Source organism: Oncorhynchus keta, unplaced genomic scaffold, assembly GCF_023373465.1.
Source record: "Oncorhynchus keta strain PuntledgeMale-10-30-2019 unplaced genomic scaffold, Oket_V2 Un_contig_14820_pilon_pilon, whole genome shotgun sequence".
NCBI lineage: Eukaryota > Metazoa > Chordata > Actinopteri > Salmoniformes > Salmonidae > Oncorhynchus > Oncorhynchus keta.
In genome coordinates, this window is record NW_026278970.1 from 1276 (window position 1) to 22150 (window position 20875).

Here is a 20875-nt window from a genome sequence, read left to right on the forward strand (position 1 = left end):
TCAAGGCGGTGTCCCGTTCCTGTAGGTTCATGCTCTACAACATCCGCAGAGTACGACCCTGCCTCACACAGGAAGCGGCGCAGGTCCTAATCCAGGCACTTGTCATCTCCCCGTCTTGATTACTGCAACTCGCTGTTGGCTGGGCCTCTGCCCGTGCCATTAAACCCCTACAACTCATCCAGAACGCCGCAGCCCGTCTGGTGTTCAACCTTCCCAAGTTCTCTCACGTCACCCCGCTCCTCCGCTCTTCCACTGGCTTCCAGTTGAAGCTCGCATCCGCTACAAGACCATGGTGCTCGCCACGGAGCTGTGAGGGGAACGGCACCTCAGTACCTCCAGGCTCTGATCAGGCCCTACACCCAAACAAGGGCACTGCGTTCATCCACCTGGCCTGCTCGCTCCCTACCACTGAGGAAGTACAGTTCCCGCCTCAGCCCAGTCAAAACTGTTCGCTGCTCTGACCCCCAATGGTGGAACAAACTCCTCACGACGCCAGGACAGCGGAGTCAATCACCACCTTCCGGAGACACCTGAAACCCCACCTCTTCAAGGAATACCTAGGATAGGGTAAGTAAGGGTAAGTAATCCTTTCTCCCCCCAACAAGATTTAGATGCAAGTGGCTGTTCCACTGGTTGTCATAAGGTGTATGCACCATTGTAAGTCGCTCTGGATAAGAGCGCCTGCCAAATGACTAAATGTAAATGTAAATGTAATAACCGACTGTGTACATGCAGCATTCAGATATACGCACCATGCCTTCCAGACCAGAGGTTTGAGGCTTGACACATCATTTTCTCAGTTACGACAGCCTTCTCTAGTGAAGGTCGAAGATGGTTAAGATGCCACACCAATACAGAGCAAAATTAAATACCATCTAGCATCTACTTTTTGTTATACAATGTCACAACTCTCACAGCTTAGTTCAGCTCATATCACAATACACATTGAATATTCAAGGGTTGTTCGCAGGACACAGGCGTTAGAATAGATGTGTTGTGTTGGTGAAGCCACAGATCAGCCTCGGCAGGAAGGCTCAGTGCGAGGCTGAGCCAAGTCTGCACACATGACAGGTCTTCGCCCTGTGATTGCCAGGCCCAGCCTGTGCCGCAGGCTGCACTCGTGGGCCAGCGGCCTTCAGGGGCCAGCTTGGCCCTCACAGAAGCACAAGGCTGCCGCCAGCCTCGGACAGAGCAAGAGCACAGGTTCTCTTGCACCCCGTACTTCAGTCTTTCTGGATGGGATCTATTACATGATAGGTTCTAATAGAGCTAATGTTCCTGATTTACCCATGTTATTGTCTCTTGCCATGAAGTAACTAAAAGCTCTGAGGTGGTGTGTGGTAATATATCCCTTCGGTTGTTTTCAATTTCCTCTTTCCGAGGATAGTTTACCTGTAGATACCACATCCGCTCGGAGTCAATCAACGATATTGGCAGGCCAGGTTGGGCAATAAAGAGCTCGTCGAGTGTTCTATTGAGACGGTGCCGACAGATTTCTAAAGCCCTCATCTGTAGGCAAAATATAGCATACTCTTGCATATTCAATGCCACCTTATAGGCAAGTCAGTTAAGCACCAGTTCATGCCGAACAATGACAGCTATCAACAGTGGGTTGGCCCTTAGCTCAGAGCAACATACTTGACCATGACTAACCTGGCAACTCCGGTTATGTCTCAACACTTCCACCACTGCACCAGGTTTTCTCCTGCATTGCCTTCAGCCGTCACACATCAGCGGAAATTTTGCAATACCGTTATTTACATGTTTTAACATCTGTCATAATCTTTTGTTGAAAGATTTCTCTTGTTACTGTCAAGAAAATATGAATATGGCAATATTATTTGCCATCACCCTATAGATAATAAAGACAGCACTCATTTTTCAGTAAGCTTCTTCTTAGCTGAAGCGACAAGAGGTCACAAGCAGTGATGTGCCAGCCTTCGATCAACTATTTATACTCGCATTCACGTATGTAATGTCATCATTTGGTTTGACGACGGTCACATCATTGTCAGCCACAGGTTGACTGAGCCGAGAATGAAGCCGGGAGCACAAGATAGGCATTCATAAAATATTTTTGACAGCTGGGTTTGCTATCGCTGCACAAACTACAGTTAACGCTAGTGGTTGTCTCGACAAGGACCAGACTTTGCTTGACTCGCTCTGCGCCACCGTCATTTCATCATCTTCACCCTTTCACGCCTAATCTCAATGCTCTCCTCACCTCACTGCTACCGGTTCAGCTCTTCAATGGTCAGATGGTTTAGACCTCTTGTTGTTGCAGGTTCGCATCATCGCCAATCTTGCCCGATAGGTCTTCTTCTTTCGAGGCGTTCTCATTACGCGCCTTATTTGCAGATCACATCATAATCAGCTATAGGCTCATTTTATGATTCGCCTGTTTATCGTGCGTTTGAAAAATCCTGTCGGTCAATCACCGACCGATTTTCGATGTCTATAGTATTTCCCGGTACTCCAGCTCTTCGCCAGGTTACCACCGGCCCAGCGTCCTAAATTATGTCACCAGGTTGCATTTGATTCTGGGCAATGGCTATGCTGCCAGTTTTTGTTGACTCTGTTCAAAGTTTTTTTGATAGCGGTATCTGTGGGCCGGCTGGGAGTTGGTGTCTCGGTGGTTCTTGCCTGGTTTCAGCACTACCTTCTTCAAAGAGTGCAGTAGCAAAGTCAACACTGCTGTCAACCCATACTGCTCGTCACCATGGGAGCAGCCTGTCTCGTCACTCTTCAAAATATACTTATCAACATAAATAGCAGTAGGAAAGTTTCACATCCATTACATGCAGATGCTGCGTCTTGCTAATCATCTAGTCTCCTGACGATGTTAATGACAAAGCTTTTCTTAGTGTTCAACAAGCTGCTCTACCCAAATCGTTAATGGTTTGGTAGCACTTGGATTTCCCTTCATTGTCACTCTTTCAGCTGCCAACCCACCCTGACTAGAGATCAGATTAGCAGAGACAGATCGGCAGTGAGAGGGAAATAATATTTCTGTCATCATTTGCCAACAATGCTCTCATAGGACACATACTTCTGTAATTGGTCTCTGCCATAAAACTCTTAGGCTCACCCCCATCTGAGATACCTACTGCAGCCTTTCACCACAGCCTGCAGTTCTCAGCACACTCGGGTTACCTTCAGGCTGATGCAGGTTAGCATAACGAGCTGCAACAAACACAAATGGACAGTTTATCTCCTCCTCACCAAGATCAGGCCGTGGCAGCCGCGATGTACAGCTGTATCTGCTCTTCTCTGCCCCCATACGCAGATGTTGCTGCTTATGCCGTTACCTTTGTGTCCAGGTGGTGGGCAAAGTGATGCTTGGGCCTGGCTATGTGCCTTGAATCTCTGCAGGCGGGTGCTTGTAGCCACCATTCTTTCATGTAAATGTTAGTAAAATACTTAAAAATACTTATAGTGCAGTGATGTGTATATGGAAAGATATCAGACCGGAAATTCTTTGAAATAATAAAATTAAAGATTGGGATCGGTTTCGGCTCGGCATACGCGTAATGAGCGCACACCACAAGCGTCAGCCCATTGACAATTTGCGTTGAACTTTACGCATGCTTTATGGCATCGATTTGTGTCTCCAAGGATTGATGTTTGTTTCTGAAGCTTGAAGCATGAGGCTAAACTCACCGTTTTCGTCCTCGTAGGCGTTGCAGCAGCTTTACCTATCCGCATTTCAGCTCATTCAACAGGTGTGGTGTTGGGCCGAAGTTCTCACCCAAAATCAGACCCGCCGCCATGCTACAGCAATTGCACACACAACAACACAGGTTGCTGCCATAAACAAACAAACATAAGAGTAATATTGACATAGCAGAACGTTAGGCAACAAAACAGCCTATATGGTGAGTGCAATGAGGTAAGATGGGTTGCCGAACGAGTTTGCGGCTAAGCAACACATAAGCAACAAAAGTCTGACAGAATGGTAGATGCAGAAGATGAATGTGCAAGTAGAGATATTGGGGCGGGTAAAGAAGATAAATAATAAACATAGCATGATGAGGTAGATCTACGGCCGTTTGTTAGACGGCTATGCACAGGTATTATATCTGCAGCTGCTGATACGCTGTTATGAGGGAGATAGAGTTGCCAGCTTCAGAGATTTGTTCTGTCATTGGCAAGAGAATCAAGGTGATTATCGGGGTAGCGCCAGCAAAGCCAGCAACTAACTCAAGAGGCATGTTTTAATTCAGTTTAATTATAGAGCGTTCGAGGCTATTTTTATAGATGGAGAGCGCCTGGCCAGTTGTCCAGTTTCAAGGCAGGCTGAGCACACCCGCGTAAATATGCATGCCCATCGCGCCACGGCCGGCGCTGGGAGGATCACTTCTGTCAAGCCGCATCATCGCCTGTAATGTACAGTATCTGGGAAAGATTCGACTTCAGGCCTGCGAACCGGCAAGTTTCGGCAGTTATGGTAATATAGTTTCAGCCAGGAGGTTTATTGTCAAATCAATAGTTAGGTAGCTTGTATATTCAATGAATGCATCAAAGATGACGAAATTGGTTTTAAAGGTAATTTATGTATATAGTAAAGAGCTGGGACACGTCATTTGATTCTCTATCACTAATATCAGCATTACTTCAGCTTCAGCAATATGGGGGAATCTATTACGCTTGGTTTCGTCAGAAAATGTTTTGAACACGTTACGCTGATCAAGCCTGCCGTTGAAACCATATGCATCCGCATTTTTGCTATTGCAGTACTCTCACTGAAGCTTGCTCAGCACCTACTGTGATACTGAGTTGTCCTGTTGGTAAGGAAGTCAACGGTAATAGCATTTTTTATTCGCAAGTCAGTTAAGAACTGGTTCTTACGATAATGACGGCCTGATAGCAAGTTTTCCGGGGATATTGATAAAAATAATATAGCATAATATAAAAACACACATCACGACAAGAGAATAAACACTACATAAAAGAGAGATCTAAGGTCATAACAACACATGGACAGCATGAACACAAGATAAAACAGCTGGCAACAGATAGAAAATACAACATAACATGGGAGCAATACATGGGTGTCACAGCATGGGGAATACAACAAAACATGGGAGCATGGTAACACAACATAAAACATGGGAGCAACATGTGGGGTCACCATAGTCAGCAAAACATGGGAGCGGGCACAGCACATGGTAGCAAAGCAGCCAAAAAGATGGTACTGAAGATATGTTGGGCACAGAGCTGTCGCTAATAAAGGTCTAGAAGGTAAGATAATGATTGATTTGAGTAGTTATTACCATTATAATAAACATGACATTCTTTGAATGCTCATCGTGCCACTTGATCTCACTCATTTCTCGACTATAACTCAGCTTCGATAGTAACGAAGCATGTATTGATTTACTTTCGCAAGTCGTAACATATGTTTCATTATGGTTTCTCAAACACTTTTGTTTTATTTCAGTTTCATTACCTGATTGTACTGATGATGATTTGCTTGCTCTCTTGCCTACTACTTCTGACCGATACACAGCCAAAATGCCTTAACAAAGCTTGAGTCATTTCCAGCACTGAAGGCGAGGCAGAGACTACTGATGGCCAGACGTGGATCACGCTGGCTCACCTTGGCTCGACGCCGTGGTTGCGCTACCAACACTTGAATAACCTCTGAATAAGACAGATGAGTGACTTCGAAAATGCAGTGTTCTTCCTCAAACACTTCACAGCTCGTCTCCAAATCAGCAGGGCGCTGAAGATAGCCCGACAGTTGCCGAAAGAGGTAGGCGGCCGTGGAAGACTCACAGCGGGGACAGAAGATACTGCCCCAGCAGAGCCAGATGGTGAGACACTGAAAGAGCAGGTAAATGAGGGAGGGGGATCTAACCAGAAATGATTAACCTAGCCGCTTCACCTTTGTGCCTCTCACAGGCCTGAGTTTGCATAATAGATGACAGATTCTCATCTTCATTGGCCAGCCGCAAGCCTCAGCCAGCCTCCGGAGTTCGCCAACGGTGAGTCTACGGTAAGCCTAACACCTTGGGATTTTTTGTGTTTGGTTGGTTTGTTTTTGTGGTCAATATATTTCATGAGACATGCTCCTACCTCACAGCGTTCACCTACAGCCCACTCGACATTTTCACACTGGGTCTGAGCTCACCTCTGTCTCTCCTTCCTAGCATCCACATATTGCTCAGGACATGAAGTCGTTGTAAAGGAGGACGGTGCAGTGAACAGAGATTCTGTTAATAAAATGGTATATAAAGATTTGTATTTCTACGCACAGAATATCATGGAACATGTAGCCATAGACATGCAATGCATTGTCAGAGCGTGCTCTTCTTTGTGATACGTAATGACAAAATACGTCGCGAATTCAGTGCCGATTACTTTTCAGCCTCGCAGTTGCCTCAGACCGTTCGGTTACATTCTGGTCGTAGACAAGCCGTGGTCATGCTCTCATGGTGTAGCTCTGTTGCGGTTTTCATACTTGTAATATTTATATTAAGAGTGCCACTGATCATCTTCAGCTTGATCGGCAAGAACGTAAATGGGCTTGGTGAAGATTTTCTGAAACAGTTTAACGAATGGCTCAAACGTAGTGGTGTACTGTTACAGTCTCTGCATACCTATGGAATGTATGGGCCATGACACAGAGACAGATGCCCTCGCCTGTCAAAGATGTTCGCTGCGCAGCTGAATGTGTCTTTGCTGAAGAGTCACCAGGTCAAGAGAAGCCAAGAAGTTTACTATTTTCACTGAAGACAGCTCAACTCACATCAGACGACGCTGGTGATGAGAGGGAACAGGAAAAGAACAGGCCTAGCAGATGCATGAAAGGTACGCCGCTGGCAAGATCATCACGTGTAACTGAACACAGTTTCTGTCAGAAAAATTACCTTTCACATTTCTAGTGCGCCATCACAGCGCGACAGTGAATACACTTACCCAGCTTTAGTGGTACTCCAGTCTGCACGTTGCTCCCATTTTCTGCATTTGATTTATGGGACAGGTGAGAAACTGGGAAATATAGAATGAACAATATATCGGTCAGACGGCCCTCGGAGTATTTGTGCCGTAAGTAACATGGTTAACACTTGTTGAAGGCAAGTTACCCAGTGGCGGTTGAGTCCAGCAGATGCGACAAATATTAATTCAGCACCCTGTTCATAGAAACAACAATCGAACACATGGTCACATAGCGTCGATTCATATTGAAACACTGGTCGTTGAAGAAATCACTTCCATTAATATCACATACAAGTCATATCATCATTACAGAATTTTGAATTAAAGCCTCACAAAGTTAGAGGAAGGAAGGGGGAGGTGCAGTAGCGAGGCAACTAGGAAAAAGACGCATGGGGGAAGCCGAGTCTCCCCTCTCAGGACGTGATACAAGCTAAATGTCGAACAGGTGCAGCCTGAAAACAAGATAAGAGGGGTGTGGTAAATGGTTTGCTGCAGCCATTGTCAGGCTGTAATCGGCTGATGTCAGTCGCCGCCCGGTGTCTGGCCGTTGCCTGCATTTGCTTCCCCGTCATCTTCTGTAAGTGAAAGCTCAGCCACACACCCAGGGGCGAAGTGGAGATTTGCATTCCGCCTTCAGCTGGGAACAAGAACTGTCTGACAAACCCAGCCCATGCCATGACAATTTTTCATCACATGGGAAGCTGGGTTACAACACATGGTTTTTTACCTCATACGGTTTTCACTATCGTTATTACGCTTGCATTACGGCGTTAAAATGCGTCTATTTATGACTTATGTCAGATTTCTGTCACTCCACGAGCAAAAGTACTTGAGAGATTACCAAAATAATATTTTATAAATCATACCAGACATTTATGCCTGTCTGTCAATCATTTGACTGCCGTTATAATGATGAGCTTAAATGGTTTCGTTCACTGCATCTGCCACCAGATACCCGCTCGGTACCGATCACCTTCCGAGGCAGTCGCAGCATTCGACAGCATCAGCTCACGTCTTTGATCATCTAAAATGACGCACACACGTGACAAATCAGACAAAGATCAGCGCCAGGTAACGCAATTGGGTTGGTCGTTCACCCCGCCTGTTACCATTACGCCACTTCCCATGAAGCTGATACAGCCTGCTACACGCCATTATTAACAGCAGCTGATGATATTGTAAGAGGTACCGGCCACAACTGCACTTTAGTCTGGAACTTCTCTGAGTCATCCTTCAAGTCAGCATTTAGTCATTTTCTGTGTTTCTGGCCACTCACGAGAGAACACGTTTAGCAGACAATGGGTGTGTGCGTGTGCGTGTAAACAAACTGCTTCCTGTGGGAGCTGACAGGCATCAGTGAACACTGCTGAGAGAGGAGGAGAGACATGGCACGGCTTGGGCTGTTACTCGAGGTTATTCACACCAAAGAAAAGACACTCAAATAGAGACACTTTCTGTTACATTGACGCCAAGCTCTTCGATTCATTTTCTTTTCGTCATTCTCAGCATCTTCACTTGGTTTAAATGTAAGATTTTTGAAGTGCTTTAAGCCTCTGTTCACGGACATTTTTTAGGGTGCGTTCCGGGTCCAGACTGCTGCTGGATGTCAGTACCGCCGCCGCCGCAGAGTTTCAACATGCCGCATATCGCCGACGATGGGGCTTGTCGTTCAGGCGTGTGAGCGCCAGAGCTGGCTTAGCTCCGTCAACAGTTGCGAACTTTCCTCAGTTCTGATGACCAGGCAGCTCATTCAGCGTATTTGAGCAGCTGACCCGTGCGGCACCAGAGTTCGGGCCTTCTTTCGACTGGCTGATCATCGAGCTACGCCATTTCCCTCTCAAATTCGCATTTTCCAGTCGTTGCTCCTGAATCTACAACACTCAGCCAGGACCTAGATTGAGACACTGCAATTTGTCTCAGCATTCGACACATTCATGAAAATAATCACACTCTAAAACTTCAAGCTGCATACTGACCTCTATGCCCACCAAACTACGAGCTAAGTTCTTCGAACATACAAAGGGCCTCCTGCTCAATTTATTTGCCAAATGTAAAGCCAGTAGGTTTCTTGACCAGTTTGACCTAGAAAAACATAACGACGCTTATATCGTAATCTTCCATTCTCTCAACAGTGTGGTGCTGCCGCGCAGTACGTTTTCCGAAAGAAAAACACGAAGGGCAAAACGTTTTTGCACCATCATGTTGGCTGAGATACGCACTGAAGCGTGGTAAATGACCTTATCGCATGCCAGACCGCATTCAAACTCGCGTTCAGTCCATCGAATAGTCGAGCCAAGTTCATACCGTCACCCGGTTTACGGCATTTGTTTTACATTTGCTTATGCCTTGAACCTTGGTGTCAGCCAAGAACATTCCCACGACGGCCTAGGAACAGTGGCACTGCTCGCGATTGCCTGCCATTGGGGACAGTTCAACCGGCAATCAGGTGCGTTTCGTCAGGTGACCATGACAAGCCTCCAGAGTTTGTGGAAGAGAAACTTCCAGAAGGACAACCACTTGTCATCACCAATCGTCTTCCAGAGTATGACGCCACCACACCTCGTGCGGTACACAGCCCGCCACCAATAAACATGAACAGATTCTCCGCCGTTCGATGACCAAGATTACTCTTAGCCTGATAAGTGTCACGTGAGTCTCCGGCACCATACTTTCCAGAGCATAGCGTTGGGGAGCGAGCCAGGGATCACAGTCAGATCGAAGGTGAACGGAGAAATCATGAAAATTCTCGCTTCCAGGCTGCCAGGACTCAGATCAGCTCATCGCCAGCACGAGTGCTCTGGGATGTCTTCAATGCCTTATGGCTCAAAGAGTCCGAAATTCGATTGAATACTTCTGAGAGATAGCTGTGTAGATATGCTCTCCATCTGGGCTCTGAGCAGAGCTTAGAGATCTGCAGAAAGAAGGGAGAAACTCCCCAAACAGGATGGGGAATTGTAGAATCATACCAAAGATTGTGCCAGCAGTGCTTCTCAATAACAGTACGAGTGGCACTGAATTATAAATTCACACTATCAGACTGCAAAAATTTCTACTGTTTGCTTCGTCATTATGGGGTATATGCATTGATGACGGGAAAACACTTAATACATTTTGCGACGAGGGCTGAACGCACCAAATGTTAAGGAGTTCGAATACTTTCGAATGTACTGGGTGACACTGCTTACCAGACAAATAAAATGTCAACAGTGTCAATGCCAGGAAGCACTTGTTCACTCAGAATGGCCGTGACGTGTAAACAAATGCAAACTACGTGTGTTAGCCTGCAGAGCGCGTTTTTGTAGCTGGGCGGCAGAGTATGTTTGGCTGCAAAGACAGATCGGTGAGCCTGCCCTGACAGTGGAGGCCAGGCTTGTCGGTCCCCACACCTGGCCTCCACCGGTGGGCCTATGCGGTCACCAGGGCAGGCTTGGGCACCAGTTCTTGTAGACAGAAGGAACGGCGGGCAGGGTTTTACCGATGGTGGGCCTTGCTGGCAGAGAGTATCCTGGTTTCTTGAGTCCTTCTGAGTATCTAGACGAAATATCTGCTTCATTCGTGTCCCGCAACAACTTCGTTGGGAGGGTGGGCGATTACGGAGACTAAGGAATGGTCTCGAACCCGAGATACGATGCCGCTTTCAATGTCAAACAATCGTGACAGTGGCTCCCCCAGACTTCAGCTTCAGGGTTGCGAGGGCTGGAGAAAATATTAACATGATTTATTGTACCATTGCTGGTCTGGGAGATACTGTATAGCTTGTTACGATGCTTATGTTTCACTGTACACGTATAATATTTTTCTCTAGGTTCAAATGTTTGGCTGGGCTTCTTTACCCAACTCACGACTCTATGTACACACTGGACTCCACCCACACACACACCATCAATACACTTCACATAATAGTGCCTTCAGAGTAGTTCATACTCTGACTTAAGTTTCTAAATGCTTGTTTTACAGCAGAACACAATATTTTTTTCCACATACACACAATACCCATAATGACAAAGTAAATATGTTTGTAGAAAACATTTGTTGTAAATTGAATGTTAAATAGTTCACTGCTTGGGTATTACACTGAAATTATACATGTTAGAATTACCTTTGGCAGCGATTATAGCTGTGAGTCTACCTGGGTAAGTATCTGAGCTTGCACACCTGATTGTGGCCAATATTTGTACATTATTATTTGTTAAACTATTCAAGTTTAAAGCTTGGTTGGTTGCTGATCATTGCCAGGGCAGCCATTTTCAAGTCTTGCCATAGATTTTCGGCCGATTGAATATGAAACCGGCAACCACGCAACTCTGAACATTTAATGTCGCTCTTGCTGAAGTAACTCTAGTGTATATTGGCCTTGTGTTTTAGGTTATTGTCCTGCTGAGTTTATAGAATTTGTGTCTCCCAGTGCTTGAAAGCAGACTGGACCATGTTTTCCTCTAGGACTTTGCCCAAAGCTAGCTCTATTCGTGTATTTTTGTCCTAAAAACTCCCCTTGCTCCTTGCCGATGACAAGCCTACCCATAACATGAGTGCAGCCACCACCATACTTGAAAATATGGAAGTGATGTTGGGAACAAACATAAACATTATATTCAGCAGTTGTTCATTGCTTTGCCACATTTTTACTTCAGTACCGATGCAAACAGGAAGCTTGTACAGAATATGTAAATATCCCAAAACATGCATCCTGTTTGCATCAAGGTACTGAAGTAAAAATGTGGCAAAGCAATGAACTTAACTTCCTGAATATAAAGTGTTTATGTTTGGGGGAAATCCGAAACATCACTTCATATTTTCAAGTATGGTGGTGGCCATCATGTTATGGGTAGGCTTGTCATCGGCAAGGGCAAGGGAGTTTTTAGGATAAAAATACACAGAATAGAGCTAAGCACAGGCAAAGTCCTAGAGGAAAACATGGTCCAGTCTGCTTTCCAAAAACACTGGGAGACAAATTCATTTCAGCAGGACAATAACCTAAACACAAGGCCAATATACACTAGAGTTGCTTAGCAAGACAACATTAAATGTTCTTGAGTTGCGTGGTTACGGTTTGTAATTCAATCGGCTTGAAAATCTATGGCAAGACTGAAAATGGCTGCCTAACAATGATCAACAACTAACTTTAAACTTTAAACTTGAATAGTTTAAAAATAATAATGTGCAAATATTGTACAATCCAGGTGTGCAAAGCTCTTAGATACTTACCCAGGTAGACTCACAGCTGTAATCGCGCCAAAGGTAACTAACATGTATAGACTCGGGTGTGAATACTTACAAAATGAGATATTTCTGTATTCAATTTACATAAATGTACAAACATTTCTACAAACATATTTCGCTTTGTCATTATGGGTATTGTGTGTATGTGGAAAAAAATATTATTAATCCTTTTTTAGTTCTGGCTGTAAAACAAAGCATTTTAGAATAAGTCAAGGGGTATGAATACTTTCTGAAGGCACTGTATATGTGGTGAGTGTGTGTGTGTTGTTGTGTGTGTGGGTGGAGTCCAGTGTGTGCATAGAGTCCGTGAAAAATAGTTAGTTAAAAAAGGGGCCAATAGGCATAGTGACATTGAGACCTAGGGGGAAAAATGTCTGCATTGGTACAGGTAAACATAAAACATCATGGCAAATATACAGTATATACAGACTTCAATATAATGAATAATAACAAATCATGTTTAATGTTTTTCTCCCAGCCCTCCCTTAACCCTGAAACAACTGGAAAGTCTGGAAACCAGACGAGGCCACTGGCTCCTCGCGCTGGAGTATGGGGTAATTGATTGATTTCGACATTAGAAAGCTGACATCAGTAACATCTTCAAAGTTCAGACCATTCCCTTATCTCCATGTCCTTACCCTCTAACAAGTTGTTGCTTCCCTTATCTGCAGAGAACCCTCCTAGTGGAAAGCAGATGGTGTCTAAGATGCTCGTGATCAAGAAGGTTTCCAAAGAGGATCCAGGATGCACTGCGTTCTCTGCCAGCTTTGCCAGCTCCGGAGCCCCACCCATCAACAGCAGTAAAACCCTGCCCACCATTGCTAGTTCCACCCACTCTGTCTACAAGAACCTGGTGCCCAAGCCTGCCCTGGTGACCACCAAACCCCACCAGTGGAAGCAGAGTGTGAGGGACTCCATTAAGCCTGGCCTCCACTTGTCAGGACGAGACTCTGTCTTCACCAGTCCTGTGTCTGCAGCCAAACCCTATGCCTCTGCCACCCAGCTACAAAGCCACAACACCCCCAAAGAGGTGAGGGCAGCTCTGCAGACACCTAACACACATGAAAGGGTTCAGAGTGGATTCGGAAAGTACTTTTTCCACATTTTGTTTTACATTACAGCCTTATTCTGAAATGGATTAAATTAGCATTCCTGTAACATTATTTTGTTGACATTTTATTTGATCTGAGAAATTAAGCTAATTGATCACCCACTTTATATGTACAGTACATTCAGAAAGTATTCAGACTCCTTAACATTTTGGTACGTTACAGCCTCATTATAAAATGTATTAAATTGTTTTTTCCCGTCATCAATCTACGCACAATACCCCATAATGACAAAGCAAAACAGGTTTTATGAATTTTTGCAAGTGTATTAAAAATAAAGAAAGTAAATATGAATTTACATAAGTATTCAGAACCTTTACTCAGTACTTTGTTGAAGCACCTTTGGCAGCGATTACAGCTTTGAGTCTTTTTGGTATGATTCTACAATTTTACCCCATCTATATTTGGGGAGTTTCTCCCATTCTTTTCTGCAGATCCTCTCAAGCTCTGTCAGGTTGGATGGAGAGCATATCTGCACAGCTATTTTCAGGTCTCTCAAGAGATGTTCAATCGGTTTCAATTCCGGACTCTGGCTGGGCCACTTAAGAACATTCAGAGACTTGTCCCAAAGCCACTCCTGCATTGTCTTGGCGGTGTGCTTAGGGTCGTTGTCCTGTTGAAAGGTGAACCTCCACTCCAGTCTGAGGTCCTGAGCGCTCTGGAGCAGGTTTTCATGAAGGATTTCTCCGTTCACCTTTCCCTCGATCCTGACTAGTCTCCCAGTCCCTGCTGCTGAAAACCATCCCCAAAGCATGATGCTGCCCCCATGCTTCACCATAGGTATGGTGCCAGGTTTCCTCCATAAGTGACACTTGGCATCCAGGCTAAAGAGTTCAATCTTGGTTTCATCAGACCGCGAATCTTGTTTCATGTGTTCTGAGAGTCCTTTTGGTGAACTCCAAGCGGGCTGTAATGTGCCTTTTACTGAGGTGTGGTGGCCGTCAGGCCACTCTACCAGGAAGACCTGATTGGTGGAGTGATACAGAGATGGTTGTCCTTCTGGAAGTTTCTCCCATCTCCACAGAAGAACTCTGGAGCTTTGTCAGAGTGACCATCGGGTTCTTGGTCACCTCCCTGACAAAGGCCCTTTTCCCTGATTGCTCAGTTTGGCCGGGCTGGATCCCCCAAGCTGGCAAGGTGAAAATCTGTCGTTCTGCCCCTGAACGAGGCAGTTAACCCACTGTTCCTAGGCCGTCATTGAAAATAAGAATGTGTTCTTAACTGACTTGCCTCGTTAAATAAAGGTATAAAAAATAAATGTAAAAAATCGTCAAATCGCCGCCCAAAAATACAGATTGTTGTTATGAAAACTTGAAATCGGCTATTCCGATTAATCGGTGGACCTCTAGTCTAGGAGCACGAGGACAGATGCAGAGCCTTGGTCTGACGCCATTAAAAGGTCATTTACCACCTTCACGAGTGCAGTCTCTCTCGCTATGATGGGGTCTAAAACTAGACTGAAGCGTTTTGTATACATTGTTTTTCTTCAGGAAGGCAGTGAGTTGCTGCGCAACAGATTTTTCATTTTTTTTTGAGAGGAATGGAAGATTCGGTATAAGCCGATCGTTTTTTATGTTTTCTAGGTCAAGGCTTGGTTTTTTAAAGAGAGGCTTTACTACTGGCACTTTTAGTTTGTTTGGTACACATCTGGTGGCTAGGGAGCCCTTTATTATGTTCAACCTAGCAGGGCCAAGCACAGGAAGCAGCTCTTTCAGTAGTTTAGTTGGAATAGGGTCCAGTATGCAGCTTGAAGTTTTAGAGGCCATGATTATTTTCTTGAATGTGTCGAGATGTAGGATTAAAAAACCTTGAGTGTCTCCAATCCTAGGTCCTGGTAGTGTTGTGCAGATTCAGGACAACTGAGCTTTGGAGAAAAATGCAGATTTGAAGAGGAGTAATTTGCTTTCCAATGATCATGATCATTTCGTCAAAGAATTTGAAAGCCATCCTCTCTTGGGGAATGCTACTTTTTAGTTAGCTTTGCTGACGGTATCAAAAATACACTTTGGATTGTTCTGGGGTCTGAATACTTTCTGAATGCACTGTAGCAGGCCATACAAATCCAGTCCTAGAGACTGAAAGGGAGAAAAAGTTCACATAACTGTTAGAAGCAAGGGCTAAGCATTCTCTTCTCTCTCTACATCTGTGTTGTCTAGCAGCATCCCTACAGTACGACTCCTCCCATGGACATTGGCCCATCGTCGCGGCTAAAGCTGATGCGGCGCGGACCAGACAGGAAGAGTGACTTCCTGCGGACGCTGAAGGACGAGTGCACCGGAGACCTGACATCCAGCAGCAGCCCTGGAACTCTTGGACAGGTACATAACGCCCTAAAAAATGTCCAAGTGGGACAGAAAGGCCCAAAACTTTAAAATCTTACATTTAAACCAAGTGAAGGTAAATTCACAGGCTGACTGAAGAAAATGAATCAGAGGCTCGGAACGTTACATGGCTCAGTTCATATGTAAGCAGAAGTGTCCTGTTTTTATTAAGGTGTCTTTTCTTTGGTGTGAATGACTCCTCAGGCGAGAGCAGCAACCCAGAGCCCAAAGCCTTCCACCAGGGAGTCTGCCATGAGAATGGCCTGCCTCACTCCCTCTCTCTCAGCAATTCAGACACTGATCACCTGTCTAGCTCCCTAGAGGCAGAACACAGGTAGGACTGACACACACACACACACACACACACACACACACACACACACACACACACACACACCCCATTAGTCTGCTAAGCAGTGTTTGCTGTTTCATTGTAGATTACTGAAAGCCATGGGCTGGCAGGAATACCCAGAAAATGATGACAGCTTCATGCCCCTGACAGAGGATGAGCTCAGAGAGTTCCAGACTAAAACTGAACAGGTACGAGTTTGTGGCAGTCTTACAATATCATCAATATGTTATGTGCATCTTCAATGACAGACTGTTATCAACTTCATAGGAAGTGGCATGTGGTTGTACAGAATGAAAACGGGGTGTTTAGGTAACCCAATTCCCGTTTATACCTGGCGCTGACATGCGTCCTTTGTCCTGATTTTGTCCACATTCTGATTGTGCCATCATTTTTAGATGGGTGCCAATCAAAAGACATTGTGAACTGATTGTAATCAGATCTTTCTGACTACCCTCCAGAGGTAGTCAGTCACGGAATGTATCTGGATATCTTACAAGTGTAAAAGATCTGGATGGTGAAACCATTTAAATCATCATTATAGCGCCCAGTCAAATGATTGACAAGACAGAGTCAAGGCATAAATAATTGTCTAATTTTATGATTTATAAAATATTATTTTGAAACAATCTCTCAAATACTTTTTATACGTGGAGTGACCAGGAAATCTGACACATAAGTCATAAATAAGACACATTTTAATGCCATGTGTAAACGTAACAGAACTTGATCAGATAGTGAAAACCACATGTTAGCGCAAGGTGTAAAAAGGCTCCTGTGTATGTGTTGTAGCCAACACTCCCATGTCGTATGGAAGAGTTGTCTGAAGCACATAGCATGAGAACCAGGTTAGTGTCTAGGTTCTTGTTCTGACTCAGGTGGTTCTTGTTCTTCCCAGCTGAAGAGAAACGGGGTCCTCCCCGGGCGCACGAGGCGTCACCCTCCACTTCACCCCTGGAGGTGTGTGGCTGAGGCTCACCTAGAAGATGACGAGGGCTCAGAGTCTGAAACCAGCAGCAGCAGCCAGACCTCGGACGACGATGACGTCGGCGATTGCATCAAAACCTGACGAAGTGGCTTTACGAAACAAACCCGACACACACACACACCCCCTCTTATCTTCGTTTTCAGAACACCTGTTTCGACTTGATCTTGCACAAGCTACAACCAATCACATCCTAGTGGAGGGGGAAGTTTCAGCTTCCCCATGCGAAGGTCTTTTCCCTGCGTTGCCTCCTTCACTGCACCTCCTCCCCCTTCCCTTCCTCCTCGCTTTGTGGAACTGAGTGTTCGTCAAGAAAAGGGCAATGCACATCCGATTCTGCTTTAAACAGACTAACTCATCTCAGTGACACTGACGACATTAATGATATTAATAAAATTGGTTCCTGACACGGTGAGATGTTTCAATATGAATCCGGCCTTGCTTGGTGTTATGTGTTCCGATTGTTGTTTCTATGAACAAGTTGCTGGATTGCGTTAATGGTCAATCGCATCACATGGATCCAGCCACCCATAGATATACTAACCCTTTCTTCAATACAGTGTTAACCATGTTGCTTACAGCACACAAACCTTCCAGGGGTCAAATCTGACCCGATGCCTGTGACATTCCTATATTTCCCAGTTTCTCACCTGTCCCATAAATCAAATCTGGAAAATGGAACAAACGATGCAGACTGCGATTACCACTAAAACAGATTAAGTGCTCTATTCACTGTCGCAGCAGCATTATAGATGGCACACTAGAAATGTGAAAGGTGGTTTTTCTGATAGGGGCTGTCATTCAGCGTTTACCGTGAATGCAGTCTGCCAACGAGAGAACGTTGCCTTTTAAATGTCACATCACGCTGGAACACTGATTTCTTTTCCTACATGATCCGCCTCTGTTCCCTCTCAGCAAAGTGTTTCTCACCAGCCCAGTCATCTGATAATGAGTTAATTCAACTGGCCTGGCCACTGAGCAAGGATATCTATTCCCATAGTAAGTAAGTAACCTTGGCTTGTGCGAATCGGAACGGCTCATATGAGCAGGAGCCTTTCTCGTGCTTCTGTAGCGTGAGGCAGCTCCATGTACAAGTACACCCCCCTGGACAGGACGCTAGTCTTATTGCGGGGCCTTACCTACAATCTATCTCCTTAATGCTGAGTGCCAAGAGAAGATGCATGTAATTCATAGCCATACATCTATTCCATAGGTATACAAAGTTCAATGTGTTCACAGTACACCACTGATCACTGCGAGGAGGAACTGAGCCATTCGTTTAAACTGTTTCAAGAGGTAGATATCTTCCTACCAAATTCCCATTTTACGTTTCTTTACGATTCAAACAGAGATGATCAATTAGGTACTCTTTATTAATACTAAATATTACAAATATGAAAAACAAAGCACAACCAGGTACACCATAGGAACATGACATATTTACAACTTGATCTGCATTAGAAGGATGTAACCAGGCAGTCACCAGGGCTTCACTGGCTGCAGGGAGAAGCATGAGAAAATAATCACAACACTGAATTCACTGACAATGACTTTGTCATTGCAATCACAAAGAGGCACATGCTATTGAATGTGGTGGTCTATTTAGTGCATTTAAAATTGGTCTAGTAGTAGTACATGTAGGTATTCCATGATATTTACTGTCACTACCTGTGCAGTAGAAAATACAATCTTTATATACCATTTTGTTAACAAGAGTCTCCTGTTTCGCCTTTTTAAAGTCACTCCTTTACTAAGCTGTTTTCTGGTTCCCGCTGTTAAACGGTACAAATAAGTGTGTGTGTGGATGCTAGGAGGAGGACTAGAGGTGTTATCTGGGAGCAGATATGTTCACGTCACTGACCTTTTTTCAGACCCGGTGTGAGATGTCGGAGACTGAGGGGCCGTTTCTGTAGGTGGACCTGACTTGAATCTGAGTGAGGGGGTAGGACGCATAGTCATAGAATATGTTATTTTAAAACACAAACCAACCAATAAACCTGCCTAAAATCCCAAATGTTAGGCTTACCATAGGTGCAAACGTCCCACCGTTTAGAGAACTTCCACTCGGAGCTGGAAACGCTGAACCACCTGCCTGAATAAACAACCAATGAAAAGTGAAATCAAACTTCATGCTAGCCGTATTGCATAAACTCAAACCTAATTAAGAGAGCCTAAAAAGGTAAGGGGGCGAGAACTAGGTTAATCAATCTGGTTAGATCCCCCTCCATCTCAATCCCCTGCTCACCAGTGTCTCCTGCATCACAGCCTCTGCTGCAGCAGAGGCAGCCATCTTCTGTCCCACTGTGGCGTCTTCCACCTTCTCCTGGATCTCTGTCAGTAGATCCTTCAGCTCCACCTTTTCCTTCCTCTCTTCAACAACTGCATCGGGCCCCTCTGCTTTTAACACCCCCTGATGCTTGGTTTGGAGACAAACAATGAAAGAGTGTTTGTTACAAGGAAGAACACTACAATTTTCCAAGAATCTAAACAATTCCTTTTCATTCAAAATGAGAATCACTCATCACATTCACCTCCTCTGCTAGTTTGCTCTTGATGACCCTGGCGGAGTTGTTGAGGTGTTTGATGGCCTGGCTGTACTGGCAGTCAGAGCAGGGGGTGAGACCCAGCTGGCAGTGCATCTCGGCCTGGGCTCCCAGCAGCTGGTCCTCCTTACACTCTTTCCTTCAATAAAACACAAACTCAGGCTCTCAAACTGTTAAGTCGTTTTCGAAACATCTATCCAACGGGTCAAGGTTATTGTCGTAAACTAAAAACTGAAACAAACTAAATCTAATCATGAATAAACAATTTAGTAAACTGAAATAAAATTAAGAAACCTGTTTGAAAACCTATAACTATACTGAAACTATTATATTTGACTCCAAAACGAAGTAAAATCAAATAAAACCATCATGAATTATCTTCAGTTTTATATTTTTGGGGGACATAATTCGAATGGGTGGGGTTCAAGCCTTTTTTTCAAAGAGGATATTCAAGCTTCTGAATCTGGCACATTCTTAATCTCTTCATTCAAAGAATATCATGGACACATTACTGACAGTTGTGGCTTCTTTGCGTGAGGTATTGTTGTCTACCTTCTAGACCTTTGTGCTGTTGTCTGTGCCCAATAATGTTTGTACCATGTTTTGTGCTGCTACCATGTTGTGTTGCTCCATGTTTTTATGTTGTGTTGCTACCATGCTGTGTTGCTCCATGTTTTTATGTTGTGTTGCTACCATGCTGTGTTGCTCCATGTTTTTATGTTGTGTTGCTACCATGCTGTGTTGCTCCATGTTTTTATGTTGTGTTGCTCCATGTTTTTATGTTGTGTTGCTACCATGCTGTGTTGCTCCATGTTTTTATGTTGTGTTGCTACCATGCTGTGTTGCCATGTGTTGCTGCCTTGTTATGTTGTTGTCTTAGGTCTCTCTTTATGTAGTGTTTTGATGTCTCTCTTGTCGTGATGTGTGTTTTGTAATATATTTATATATATTATTTTTTTATCCCATCCCCCGTCCCCGCAGGAGGCCTTTTGTCAGGCCGTCATTGTCAATAAGAATTAGTTCTTAACTGACTTGCCGAGATAAAATAAATATATATTTTTTTAGATTGACTTTCAACCAGCAGGACCGTAGATATACCGTAGATTGTAGACAGAAAGCCGAGGAGTGAATTCAAGGGAGTTGCATCTGCAATAGCCAAAAGTCGGACACTAATATGGTTTTCCAACAGCAAGGCTTAGATCAACATGGCAGTGTTTCCATTGTTCATAAAACATTTTCTTCATAATGTTGAAATAAACATGTATCGTTCCCCCATAATCACACACTAACAAACTGAAATAAACAATTGTGTATAATTGTACAATCAATTAGTGATAGAGAATCAAATATTTATTTGTGTCTATCTACTATATACATAAATTGCAGCAAATTGGTTTCAGTCATGT

General features: G+C 44.4%; 1 pseudogene; it reads left to right on the forward strand.

The window, feature by feature from the left end:
• The first annotated feature begins 1064 nt into the window (after positions 1-1064).
• LOC127918780 (vasculin-like protein 1) lies at positions 1065-17178 on the forward strand (annotated as a pseudogene).
• Positions 17179-20875: the final 3697 nt, after the last annotated feature.